The sequence below is a fragment of the Papio anubis genome, chromosome 10 (genome assembly GCF_008728515.1).
Source record: "Papio anubis isolate 15944 chromosome 10, Panubis1.0, whole genome shotgun sequence".
NCBI lineage: Eukaryota > Metazoa > Chordata > Mammalia > Primates > Cercopithecidae > Papio > Papio anubis.
In genome coordinates this window covers 108,290,435-108,303,908 of record NC_044985.1, presented here as the reverse complement: position 1 = coordinate 108,303,908, position 13,474 = coordinate 108,290,435, and the positions used below count along the sequence as shown (strand labels likewise).

The 13,474-nt window shown below is 38.5% G+C and overlaps 1 protein-coding gene across 4 annotated transcripts in view; it reads left to right on the top strand.

Moving 5' to 3' along the window:
- Window positions 1-13,474, top strand: part of CUL3 (cullin 3) — a 116,617-nt gene that overhangs the window by 51,171 nt on the left and 51,972 nt on the right. The window lies entirely within an intron of this gene.

Below are 13,474 nucleotides of genomic sequence, written 5' to 3'. Positions count from 1 at the left end.
AATGTGAAACTGAAAGGGAATGATTTAATTTTTTTCTTAGTATTTAGCACTTGTCAGTGAAAAATGTGGAAAAAACCATATTAACATCTCTTCTTAAGAGTTGTTGAATGACAGTATGAGAAACAAAAGCTGAATATTCTCTTACAAGTTTTTACATCCTAAATTCTTTTTTTTTTTTTTTGAGATGGAGCTCACTCTGTCACCCAGGCTGGAGGTGCAGTGGTGCTATCTCTGCTCACTGCAAGCTCCGCCTGCTGGGTTCACACCATTTTCCTGCCTCTGCCTCCCAAGTAGCTGGGACTACAGGCACCCACCACCATGCCCAGCTAATTTTTTTTGTATTTTTTAGTAGAGACAGGGTTTCACCGTGTTAGTCAGGACGGCCTCGATCTCCTGATCTCGTGATCTGTCCGCTTCAGCCTCCCAGAGTGCTGGGATTCAGGTGTGAGCCATCGCACGCAACCCAAATCCTAAATTCTTACATCGTCAGTGAGAGAGGATGTCATATTAATACAAGTATTTTTCCTGATAATCATACTCTCATAGCTGCCATCTATTTCTCTTAATAGTAAATTATTGCAGTGCACTATTGCAGCTAGTCTTGTTTAAGGATATTAGCTTCTCCACGTGTATATTCCATTTTTCACCGGCTGTTGCTGTATTTTATTTTTATCAGTCAAGAAAAAAAATCCTGTTCAGCAAGACCACTTGGAAAACACTGACTTTGATCTAAGCTGTTTAATAACTTTCAGAGAGATTAAATTATCAGTTAAAAAAAATTTGGTGTTATAGAATGACTCTAGATTCATTAAGTTTAATTATTGTATCACTCTAAAATTAGCAAGTTAATGACTTGTTTTACTTCAGGGTTTATGTTTGTGTATTGGATATAATTATTTTTTCCCAAAGTTTTGCCTTTGTATATTTTTATTTCTAGTTTTTTTAGTTTTAATGTAGTGATGAGAGCTTGTCCTAGTTTCTTTTATGTGGTAGAATAAAGCAATGTTTGGAAAGAATTTCCAATGTGAACAAACAACTGTAAAGTTTTTTGTTCTGCCCTGTGATTTCAGTCAGGCCTGTTACCCCTGGTTTTGTAAGGGCTTAGTGGCAAAGGGGGTCAGGAAGAGGTCACTTCACTTTTAAGGGATTTGATAAAAGGTATAACAAATTATTTAGCTTTTCTGAGCATCATTTTTCTCATCCAGTTATAAATTAACCTTGTGTTATCATTTTGAAGTTAAATGAGATGGTATGAGACAACATGTATCATAATCTCTGGCATATAAATTTGAAATAAGTTAGCTTGTTGCTGTTTTCGAAGTTCTAGATATGGTGAGTCTAATTTAAATTGCATCCTAACTATCTAACATTAAGATAAAAAACCACTTGTAATCTTACAGTTTATTCTGTTGACAAAAGAAGTATTTTAAAATTTTATACACATGCATACTCTGATGTTATTTTTATTATTTTTTTTATTTTTATTTATTTATTTTTTTTTTTTTTTATTTTTTTTTTTGAGACAGAGTCTCGCTTAGTCGCCCAGGCTGGAGTGCAGTGGCGCGATCTCGGCTCACTGCAAGCTCCGCCTCCCGGGTTCACGCCATTCTCCTGCCTCAGCCTCCCAAGTAGCTGGGACTACAGGCGCCCGCCGCCTCGCCCGGCTAATTTTTTGCATTTTTAGTAGAGACGGGGTTTCACCGTGTTAGCCAGGATGGTCTCGATCTCCTGACCTCGTGATCCGCCCGCCTCGGCCTCCCAAAGTGCTGGGATTACAGGCTTGAGCCACCGCGCCCGGCCTCTGATGTTATTTTTAAAGTCTGTTTTGTTTTAGTCCTCTGCCTCCCTTTTTTTCTTTCTTTTTTCTTCTTCCTCTTTTTTTTTTTTTTTTTTTTTTTGCTGTGAAATCTCAAATCTTGAATTCTAGGTCTACATATGGTCAAGAAGTTAATTATTTCATGCCTCAGGGTCCTTGTCTATAAAATGAAAATAATATGGGGTAGAGTAGTCATGAGGATTAAGCAGAACTATTCATGTAAAGCACTTGTAGGGCTTGGCCCATAGTAACATGCTCATTAGAGATTAACTGGTATTATTTCTTGTCCCTTCATCTTTTCATCAAACCCATTTGGTTGTACCACAGTGCTGCATGAACTGAAAATTCATACAGGGTAGATTGATGCCACTGTTTGTCGCATCAAAGACCTGTGGTCAACCCTTCACACTGCCCAGCAGTTTCACTCTCTTTCGTTAGTCAGCTTGCTCCAGCAGTTATTTCTCTTCAGACCTCCAGCTCTGCCTTGGGTTCTCTCCCTTGTAGTAAATGATATTGCCTTCTACTTCTCAGAGAAAAGAGAAAGCATCAGGTAGGAACTATGCTTATTTTTTGCCACTAAATCTAGAACTTTACTTGTATTTTCTCCTCTTTTATGTTTTTCTTTTTCCCTCTTTTAGTAGAGGGTGGTGTCCTCTTCTGTCAGAGGCCATGTCTCAACCTGTGCTATAGGTCAGTCCCCTTCTACCTTGTCATGAACCTTAAGTATTTTAGGGTTCTGCCTTTCATATTGGATCTTAACCAACATTAAACATGTTCAGGCCACTCACTCAATCCTCAGAGTATAATTCCATTAAATTCTCTGGTGAACCCCTGCGCTGTCTCCCGGGATCTCTCATCTGTCGTTCATAGCTAAATGTGTCATAAGAAATGTTGACATTTGCCATCTTCCTTTTCTCATCTTTCATACACTTTGAATACATTATAGTTAAGCTTCTACCTCAACTATCATGTTTGGTTTTGCCCTTACTAGTATCACCATGGTATCTGTGCATGTCAGAATACGAAGAGACTGCTAATCCCCATTCTCCTTCATTTTTTTTTTTTTAAAGCAGCATTTGTCATAGTTGGTCATTCCTTCCTTCTTCTAACATGTTTCCTTGATTTCTGTAACAAAGAACTCTCTTTGTATGCCTCCTACCTGCCTTTTTACTGTTCCTTAGCCTCTCCTCCTCCAACTACTACTAACTGCCCCCACCATCTCCCCTTAAATAGAAGCATTCTTGGGATTTAGTCCTAGATGTTCTTCTCATGGTATGTGCACTCTTCACCTTCAGGAGCTTCATGTGCTTCTGTGCAGATGATTCCCAAATTATGTTTCTAGCTTCATTTTCTGAGATTCAGACTCATATTCATTTGTCTAGTTAATGGAGCCTTCATTCTCTGAAGTACTTCAAACTTGGCACGTCCAAATGAGCTCATAATCACTGTCATTCAGTTGTTCATACTGAAACCTGAGAATTATTCTTTTTTATTTTTTTTATTTTTTGAGACGGTCTCGCTCTTTCGCCCAGGTTGGAGTGCAGTGGCGCTGTCTCGGCTCACTGCAAGCTTTGCCTCCCGGGTTCACACCATTCTCCTGCCTCAGCCTCCCAAAGTGCTGGGATTACAGGCGTGAGCCACCGCGCCCGGCTATATTCTTGTAAGTTCCTTCTTTCTCCCTACATTATCTGTTGCTAGACTCTGCCATTTTCTCTTTATTGTCTATTATTCAACATCAAACCACCTTCATTTCTTTCTTGAAATATTCAGTGTTGCTAGTCTTACAGTGTTCACTGGGCTCTTCTGTTTTCCGTATTGCTCCCAGGATTACTATTTTAAAGCCTAATCTGATCATGTTACTGCCCTGTTGAAATCCTTACCTCTCATCTTGGAATTCTTTTACATGTTTTCTGTCTGGAAATGTTTCTAGAATTTTTTTTTTTTTTTCCCTTAATGTCACTTGCTCTACTTACCCTTTATGTCTTACCTTATATTTCTGGTAAGCTTTCCCTGACCCACGTACTCCTAGCTGGCTGCAGTTGCTCTCATTGTACCTAGTACTATTCCTTTGCAACATTTATCACAGTCATTAACGACCCAACTGCTCAGTGTGTAGTTTGCCCACTAGACTGTATGAGGATGGAAACAATGTTTGTGTCACTATTACTTCTTTAATACCTACCACAGCTCCTTGTACAAACTAGGCACTTACATATGTGTTTAATGAATTGGTGCAGATGTTATATAGTATTTTTTTTTAAATAAACTACACTTTTTAAAAACGCTTATTAAAAATAGCTATTTTAGGCCAGGCACAGTGGCTCACACCTGTAATCCCAGCACCTGGGGAGGCCTAGGTGGGTGGATTACTTGAGGCCAGGAGTTTGAGACCAGCCTGTCCAATGTGGTGAAACCTCATCTCTACTAAAAACACAAAAAATTTGCCGGGTGTGGTGGTGCATGCCTATGATCCCAGCTACTCGGAGGCTGAGGCAGGAGAATCGCTTGAACTTGGGAGGCAGAGGTTGCAGGAAGCCAAGATCATGCCACTGCACTCCAGCCTAGGTGACAGAGTAAGACTCTGTTGCAAAAAAAAAAAAAGGCTATTTTAGATTCAAAAAGAAAGTGTTGATACCTTCATGTTCTACAAGATAAATTTTTTAAATTTTTCATATCCTTCATTTACTTATATTGCCTTTTTATGTGTAGTGTTCTAGGGTTAATTAAAATGTACTTAAAAGTACACTTTTATGTTTTTAATTTTTTTGAGACAGGGTCTTGCTCTGTCGCTCAGGCTGGAGTCCAGTGGCACAATCTCAGCTCACTGCAACCTCCGCCTCCTGGGTTGAAGCGATCCTCCTGCCTCAGCCTTCTGAGTAATTGGGACTACAGGTGCGCACCACCACACCTGGCCAATTTTTGTATTTTTGGTAGAGATGGGGTTTCACCATGTTGGCCAGGCTGGTCTCGAACTCCTGGGCTCAAGTGATCCACCTGCCTTGGCCTCCCAAAGTGTTGGAATTACAGGCGTGAGCCTCTGTGCCCAACCAAAAGTACATTTTAAAATTAAGGTAAAATTTAATATACGTTGAAATGAATTAAACTGTACAAAATGATTTTTGACAAACATATGCACCTAACCAATACCTCATTTAAGATAAAATAGGTTTTTAATTTTTCAAAAATCAAAGTTTTCTGTGGACATCTCCACTTTTTTTTTTCCTTTTTTTTTTTTCATAAGTCTTTACCCTCAACCTAGACTCTTAGGTCATATTACCAAGTATGCAGGTTTCTTGTGATTACTGGCTCTAACTATTGGGATTTTAGATCTTAGGCCCAGAGCAGAAGGAGAGAAGAAACTTCGTTGTCTGCCCACCCACTACCTACTCAGCTAGCTGACTTTTTTTTTTTTTTTTTTTTTTGAGATGGAGTCTCACTCTGTCACCCAGGCTGCAGTGCAGTGGCACGATGATCTTGGCTCACTGCAAGCTCCGCCTCCCAGGTTCACTCCATTCTCCTGCCTCAGCCTCCCGAGTAGCTGGGACTACAGGCACCCGCCACCACACCTGGCTAATTTTTTGTATTTTTAGTAGAGATTGGGTTTCACCATGTTTGCCAGGATGATCTCCATCTCATGACTTTGTGATCCGCCTGCCTCAGCCTTCCAAAGTGCTGGGATTACAGGCGTGAGCCACCGTGCCCGGCCTAGCTGACTTTTACTCTGACAAGGAGGTGTCTATGTCTAAAATGTTATGCATGATACTCTGGGACACACTGCCTCTTGAAAATGTAAATAAAGTCACGGGTTACGTGGTGGAGATATGCATTGTTCAAAATTTGCCCCACATAACTTTGTTGTTTGGCAGGTTTGGTGTTGCAAAAAGTCAGGTCTACATGTCTCTTGATGGAACATGTGGCCTCTAGTTTCTGCCACTCCACCCCTTCCTAATGTTTGAGACTTGCATTACCTGTTTGGCTCCTGAGTTGTAATCCCTGCTTTACTTATATTTGTTAATTCGATTCATTCTTTTTTTTTTTTCCTTTTATTTTTGAGACGGAGTCTCGGAGAGCAGTGGCTGGATCTCGGCTCACTGCAAGCTCTGCCTCCCAGATTCATGCCATTCTCCTGCCTCAGCCTCCCAAGTAGCTGGGACTACATGCGCCTGCCACCACGCCCGGCTAATTTTTTTTTTTTTATTTTTTTTTAATTTTTAGTAGAGACGGGGTTTCACCGTGTTAGCCAGGATGGTCTCAATCTCCTGACCTCGTGATCTGCCCGCTTCGGCCTCCCAAAGTGCTGGGATTACAGGCATGAGCCACCGCGCCCGGCCGATTCATTCTTTTATTAAAGAAGTAACTCCGTGTTTAGCTTATGAGATCGTTTGGGACTGGTTAATATGTTTCACTTTCATTTTAATTATTCAAATGATTAATGATTGGGAAAAGATTTGATGTTACAGAAAGTCTGTTATATACATTATGTTACAGCCTGAATTATTGATACAATCCATAAGTATTTATTAATATTTGGTTCATTTTTCTCTTTCAAGCTATGAAAATGAATATAATATTAAGGAAAATTATAGATAGTGTCCCATAGGCTACTCAGGCAATTACAATTAATGTCAAAGGGAACAAAATCATTTTCTATCTTGATCTTCTATTAAGAAGGCTAATAGAAGAATTGCTACACAAAACTTTATGGAGAATTTCAAAGGTATTTTTGTGTTTCTTCTTGAATTTGTCTATATTTCTAATCATTTTGACAAACAGCAAAGGTAGAGTAGTATTGCAAATTATTCTGAATGGAGATTAGAGGGAATAAATTCAAAGGAATGGGGAGAGAGTAACCCAAGAAAGGAGGGTCACTGCTTCTTTGAGCTATTTGGAAAGTTGTCAAAGATGGGTAAAGAGATGAAGTGGAGTGTAACAATAACTTTATGAAAAGGAGAGAAGCTGAGGAACTCTCTTTTGGTATTCTAGTCTCCTTAGTAAGGTAGAAGATAGGACCATCAGTTTAGGGTGACAGAAGCATATGAGTTGTTGAGCCCTTAAGGAGTGTGGTAGGCTGCCCCCCAGCCCCCCAATCCTAAAATATGTCCATGACTAATCTTTGAAACCTGGGCATGTTAGCTTTATATGGCAAAAGGAACTTTGCACATGTGATTATGTTATGGATTTTTACATGAGATTATCCCAGGCTGTTCCCCTGGACGTGATGTAATCATACTGGTTCTTACCAGAGAGATGAAAGAGTCAGTCAGGGAAAAAGGGTGATATGATTGTAGAAACAGAGACTGGAGTGATGCACTTTGAAACTGGAGGAGGAGCACCAGCCAAAGAAGACAGATGACCACTAGAAAAGCAAGGAAATGGATGCTCCCTGAGAGCCTCCAGAAGGAGCCAGCGCTGCCAACATCTTTGCTTTAGCCCACTGAAACTGATTTCAGTTTTCTGAATTCTAGAATATAAGAGAATAGATAAACCACAAATTTGTGGTAATTTTTACAGCAACAATATAAGAAACTAATACAAGGAAAAAAATGGAATGCTCACTGTGCTGTGATCAACTAAGTGTAAATAAATGGATTATCTATAGTTGTGAGGGGCTGATTTAGGTGAGTTGGCACAAATTTTGTATAGTGGAGCCAGTTAGAGTTTGTACTTTTTCCAGGGTACTTCGCAGTCTCAGAGAAGAGTGTTCAAAATAAGGAAAACTCACTGATAGAATTTTCCCTCTTGGGTGTTGGGGAGAATTCTAAGATAGCATTTTTGAAATGGTTGCTGTGGGTCCTTGCTGTTAAAGGAAGGACGTGAATCTCATATGGTCCAGGAAATAGAAGTATTACATATTTGGAATCAGTAGACCTGGAGATCTAGTGAGATTGAGAAGCGGGATCTTTCAAGTGTAACAGAGTAGGAGAGGTGGGAAGAAAAAGATGATCTTCAATGCCAAAGTTATTTGATGTCTTCTAATGATGAGGTTCAAGGTTTGCTTATATCAACGTGTGGCTGAAGGGAATCTTGATAAAATGGAAGATTAAAATTTAGGCATCTGTAAGGAGTGTGTCAGATTGCTCGTTAGTGCAAATGTTGTGGTTACCAAAGGTAATAGGTGGCAAAGAGCAGAGTTGAGATGAATACTATAAGCTATTTGCTAAAGCTACCATGGAGAATTTGTGTGCCTTTGTGGAGGCCAGAAGATAGGATGAGAACATAGAGATGATGGAGTCTGTGGGTCTGTGTTTTCTCCTTAGATTTTGATGATTTTAGCTCTTTAAAAAGTTTGTTCACAGTATTCTAGGTTGCACATTTAGAGAATTTTGAAAATAACTGTATTCTGGAAAAGCACAGATAGATTAAGAATTTTCCTGGCACCTTCTCTGCTTTCAGAATGATGTACTAGAAGAAAACAGGATACAGTGACTTTTCGGCTATACCTCTTCAACATTTTGTCTGACTTGACTTTGCTTTTGTAAGAAAGGTCTTTTTAAGACAGGCTTTCCCCATTCGTGCTCTAATTTTTATAGCTATGACTGACCGGTGTCCGATATCCTGGCATCTTTTTATAGTTTTGTCAGAAGCCAAGTACTAGGCCTTATGTCTGGGAAACCAGGGCATCATGAAATACTGTGAAGGTTAATAATGTGCCTGATGATAAGAGTTTCTTCCTTCCTTAAATTCCTGCTTCTTTTTTGTTTTATTTAATTTTTCTTGCTATTTAAAAATGTTATTTAATATTTTTCAGCTCCTATCTGAAACAGACTAATAGAAAAGTAGAACAGTAAACTTTTTTTTTTTTTTTTTTTGAGACTGAGTCTTGCTCTGTTGCCCAGGCTGTGCCTTGTGAACTGTTTTTCTGAGTGTATGCAGTGATAATTTTAGCAGTCCATGCCATTAAGTTTAGGAAGGCAAGTATTTGGTGTTTATTGCTGCCTAACATGAAGTGTAGACCCTGTGTTAAGTAATAGAGCACATTATTTCTTTTCTTTTTTTTTTTTTTTAAGATGGAGTCTCCCTCTGTCGCCCAGGCTGGAGTGCAGTGGCGCAATCTTAGCTCACTGCAGCCTCCGCCTCCCTGGTTCAAGCGGTTCTCCTGCCTCAGCCTTCCAAATAGCTGGGATTACAGGCACCCACCACCACATCCAGCTAATTTTTTGTATTTTTAGTAGAGACGGGATTTCACCATGTTGGCCATACTGGTCTCGAACTCTCGACCTCAGGTGATCCACTCGCCTCGGCCTTCCAAAGTGCTGGAATTACAGGTGTGAGCCACAGCACCCAGCCCAGAAATACATCACATCTTGATAGAGTAAAGGGAATGAACTTTTGTACATAAAGTGGACTCTGACAATGTGCATAGGAAGTTTGGAGTAGTGAGAAAAATGTTTAATGTGAATTAAGAAACTAGTTCCTGCTTTGTCATTAATTTGCTTAAGTTATTTACCCTCTCAAGAGTCTTGTTTCCTTATCTGTAAAATTATTGGACAAGAGCTCTGATTCTTATCTTTTGGGAGAATGATCATATTTCATGAACTGTCTTCTGGAAGAGGCAGGCATATGTGCATCCACATACCACAGAACACATACTTTGTGCAGTTTCAAGGGGTTTATGGGTGCCTGAAAGCCTGTCTAAGGAATCTGTAAGGATATGTTGATTAGATTATTTTAAATGTTAGAGCCCTTTTAGCTCTAAAGTTTTATACCATCTTAAAACTGAAAGTGAACAGCTAGATGTGGTGCCTGAGGAATTACAATAATGAAGGAAGAAAACAGGAGATGTGGGTAGATTAAGTTGATCACAGTTTCTTTAGGAACTCTTCGAGTGGGTTAATGTAAGCCTTCCTTGGCTATAGTCTCCCCAGTACTGCTACTCAAAAGAGCAAATAATACTGTCACCTTTGGTGCGTGCCAGGCACTGTTTAAGCAATTTATGTAGATTGATTTATTTAATCCTAAAAATATTATTTTATTATTATTTTTGTTATTTTTAAGCAGTACTTTGGGAGATCAATAAAACCAAAAAAATGTATTGTGTTTCTTTGAAAGTAAATGTTTTTCCGAATACATAACAAATATCATTTATTACATACCTTCATCACTGTGCCACATGTTTTAAAAACTTGACCTTAAAGTTGAATGTTTTCTCCATTTTTGTGAATGAAAAACTGAGGTTAGAAAGATTAAGAACTGAGGTTAGAGAGACTAACCTGTCAAAATCATACATTTGCTAAATAACTGGAGTAGAACATTGGGTTTAAGCCTTTGAATTTGCAGTGTTTGATTGTGATTGAAATTTGAATTTAAAATTTGATTCTAAAGCTCATCGTCTTCACTACTGTGCTGTATCAATTGCCTCAGTGCAAAAGAATTACATTAATTGACTCTGTTTAATAGAGTTTATGATGAACCCAGAGTTTTAACATATATCACTTGTTCCATATATTGAAGCATTTAGTTTGTTTACATTTAAAATAATTATTGATACATTTGGGTTTAAATTTACTGTCCTATTTTTTTCTCTCATCTGTTCTTCCTTTTCTCAGCGTTTTTTTTTTTTTTTTTTTTTTGCTTTCTTTAGATTCATAAGTGTATTTTATTATCCCCACCCCCCATTAGCTTATTATTTACATGTTGTTGTTATTTTAGTAGTTACCATAGAGATTATATGCATTATATTAGTTTTTTGTTTTGTTTCTTACCACTTTCTGGGTAGGGTAAAGGTCTTAGAACATTTTGACTTCTTGGGGTTTTTTCTTTGGTTTTTATACTTTTGGTCCTGGGTTGTTTTTGTTTTGTTTTGTAGGGGAAAGGGGCAAGCATGGTATTTTAAAATTTGAATTCCAGTATTGTGTATAAAAAATTGTGGAGGCCCTGGATGATATCTTCCTCCAAAGTAAATTTAATTTTGTTCTGGCAGGCAGGTAAAGTAGAGTCAGATCACCATGATGTAGTTGAGGCTAGCTTTTAGGCTTTGTTAGTGTTGGTCTGTTAACAGTTTGCCTTTATTTCCAGGACATACCTATTCACAGAGCATAGTTCCTCTGGGGTCTGAACTGAAAGAAAGCCTGAAGCGTTTGCCAGGTTGCCTTCTGAATTAATGTTCCTAGAATTCTAACAGTTGTCTCTTCAGCACAGATCTTCAGCCTCCCTTTGATACTTTCTGTTTGGATTCTTGGTGTCATCACCCTCGCTTGGGGTGCTGTATCAGTAAACATCTCAGTGAAAAATTTCTTGCAGAAATGGTGGCTCTTTGTATTTCTCTCCTCTTCAGAACCTTGACCCTCTTTAAGTCCTAGCTGCTTGGTAACCAACCCCACTTTTGTCTTTCTGGTTGGGCTCTTATTTCCAGTCCTCCAAATACAGCAGATGACGGAAGGGAACCAGTGAAGGCTGGTATGGGGCTCCTCTCAGTATGTTTGCCTTTTCTCCGGAATCTTGGCCCCATAAGTCTGGGTTGCCTTTGTTACTCTTGATGCTTTTAAACACGGCGGATTTTTGGTTTGTTTTTTTAATTGTGGTCAGATACATGTAAAATTTACCATCTTATCCTTAAGTGTGCAGTTCAGAGCTATTAAGTGTATGTTCACATTGTTGTACAGCTGTCACCACCATCCTCTCCAGAATTCTTTTCATCTTGCAAAAACTGAAATTCTATACCCACGAAACAGTAACTTTACATTTCCCTCCCCCGCCCAAGCCTCTGCCCGCTACCATTCTACCTTCTCTGTTTATGATTTGATCACTCATTACCTCATGTACGTGGAATCATAAGATGTTTGTCCCTTTGTGACTGGCATGTTTCACTTAGCATGTCCTTAAGGTTCATCTGCATTACGGCTTATGTGAGAGTTTACTTTCTTTCTAAGGCTACATAATACTGCATTGTATGTGTAGACCACATTTTGTTTATCTGTTCATCTGTTGATGGACACTTGAGTTGTTTTCACCTTTTGGCTACTGTGAATAATAATGCTGATATTATTGTACACGGATATATATTGTACACGGATATCCGTGTACACGTGATATTGTACACGGATGTACAAATACCTCTTCAAGACTGTGCTTTCATTTCTTTTGGGTGTATACCCAGAAGTGGAATTAGTGAGTCCTATGTTAATTGTTTTTTTAATTTTTGAGGAACTGATATGTTGCTTTCCACAGCAGTTATACCATCTTAGGTTCCCACCAACAGTGCACGAGAGCTCTAATTTCTCCACATCCTTGTCAGAACTTGTTATTTTGTTATTTTGTGGTGTGTGTGTGTGTGTGTGTTTTGATAGTAACTCTTCTAATGGGTATGAGGTAGTAGCTTTTTATTTTCATCCAGCTTTTGTAGTTGTTCTTCCTTCCAGGGGAGTTGGTCTTACAAAAGCTTTTCTTTCAGTGCTAAAGGTGGAATAACATTTTGAGGTAGATGTTATTTTACAGATGAGGCAACTGAGACAGATGCTAAGGTCACATCTAGTAAATGGCAGAGACAAAACTGAAACAGAGTCTGTCTGGTTCTTGAATCAGTGCTCTGAACCACTGAATTGTACTGCTTCTCTAATACAGGTCTTCTTTCCTAAAAGATAGTCTTATAAATTCATTGCTGTAAGACCTCAAAGTGTGATTAACTTTTTTTTTCCTCTGACCTCTAGATTATTAAATTTGAAGTAGAAGTAGAGAACAGTGTTTTTATTTTATGATTTATTGCAGTTTACACAACTTTAGAGAAACATGGGTTTGATTTGTCTAATACCTTGGTAGACAATTCTTAAATGGAAAGTATTTTTAAATAGAATTTTTTCACAACTATGTTTTTCTTGTTAAAAATTTTCAGACCCCTGAGAAGGATTTTTTTTTTCTTCTTTTTCTTTTTTCTTTTTGAGACAGAATCTCGCCCTGTCACCCAGGCTGAAGTGCAGTGGTGTGATCTTTACTCACTGCAAGCTCCGCCTCCCGGGTTCATACCATTCTCCTGCCTCAGCCTCCCAAGTAGCTGGGACTACAGGCTCCCACCACCACACCCAGCTAATTTTTTGTGTGTTTTTTAGTAGAGACAGCGTTTCACTGTGTTAGCCAGGATGGTCTCTATCCTGACCTCATGATCCACCCACCTCAGCCTCCCAAGAAAGATTTTAAGAAAATTTTACTGTGATGGAAACTCTGAGCTTTTCAGTAGTGGCTAAGTCTACACCAGGTTTTTTTACACCATATCATATGCTTCTCTACCAAATTTATCAGTAATATTTTTATATCTAGAAATGTTAATCTGTCTGTACAATTTACTAATTCATAAGTTACTGGTGCTGTTTTAGAAATGTAGTCAGTTACTGGCATCGCGGAAAGTGTTGACACAGTTCTTTAAACGTGGATCTAATTATAATTAGACTTTTTTCCCCCCTACTATGATTCTGCAGTAGAAACTTTTTGCTACTTTTCTGCTCATTTAAAATTTTTCTATTTGTCTTCATTGTGTTAAACCTTTTTAAATCTGTATTTATTTCATTATTTGAAAGTGAACTCTATTTGAAAATGTTTTATTACTTGTTAATAGAGGATTACCCTAGTGATTGCATTTGGTAAGGCAGGTTCTAACATGTTCTGATAGACTTGCTATAGTTATTTGCCTCTTTTTTTTTTTTTTTTTTTAAATTTTAAATACAAGTT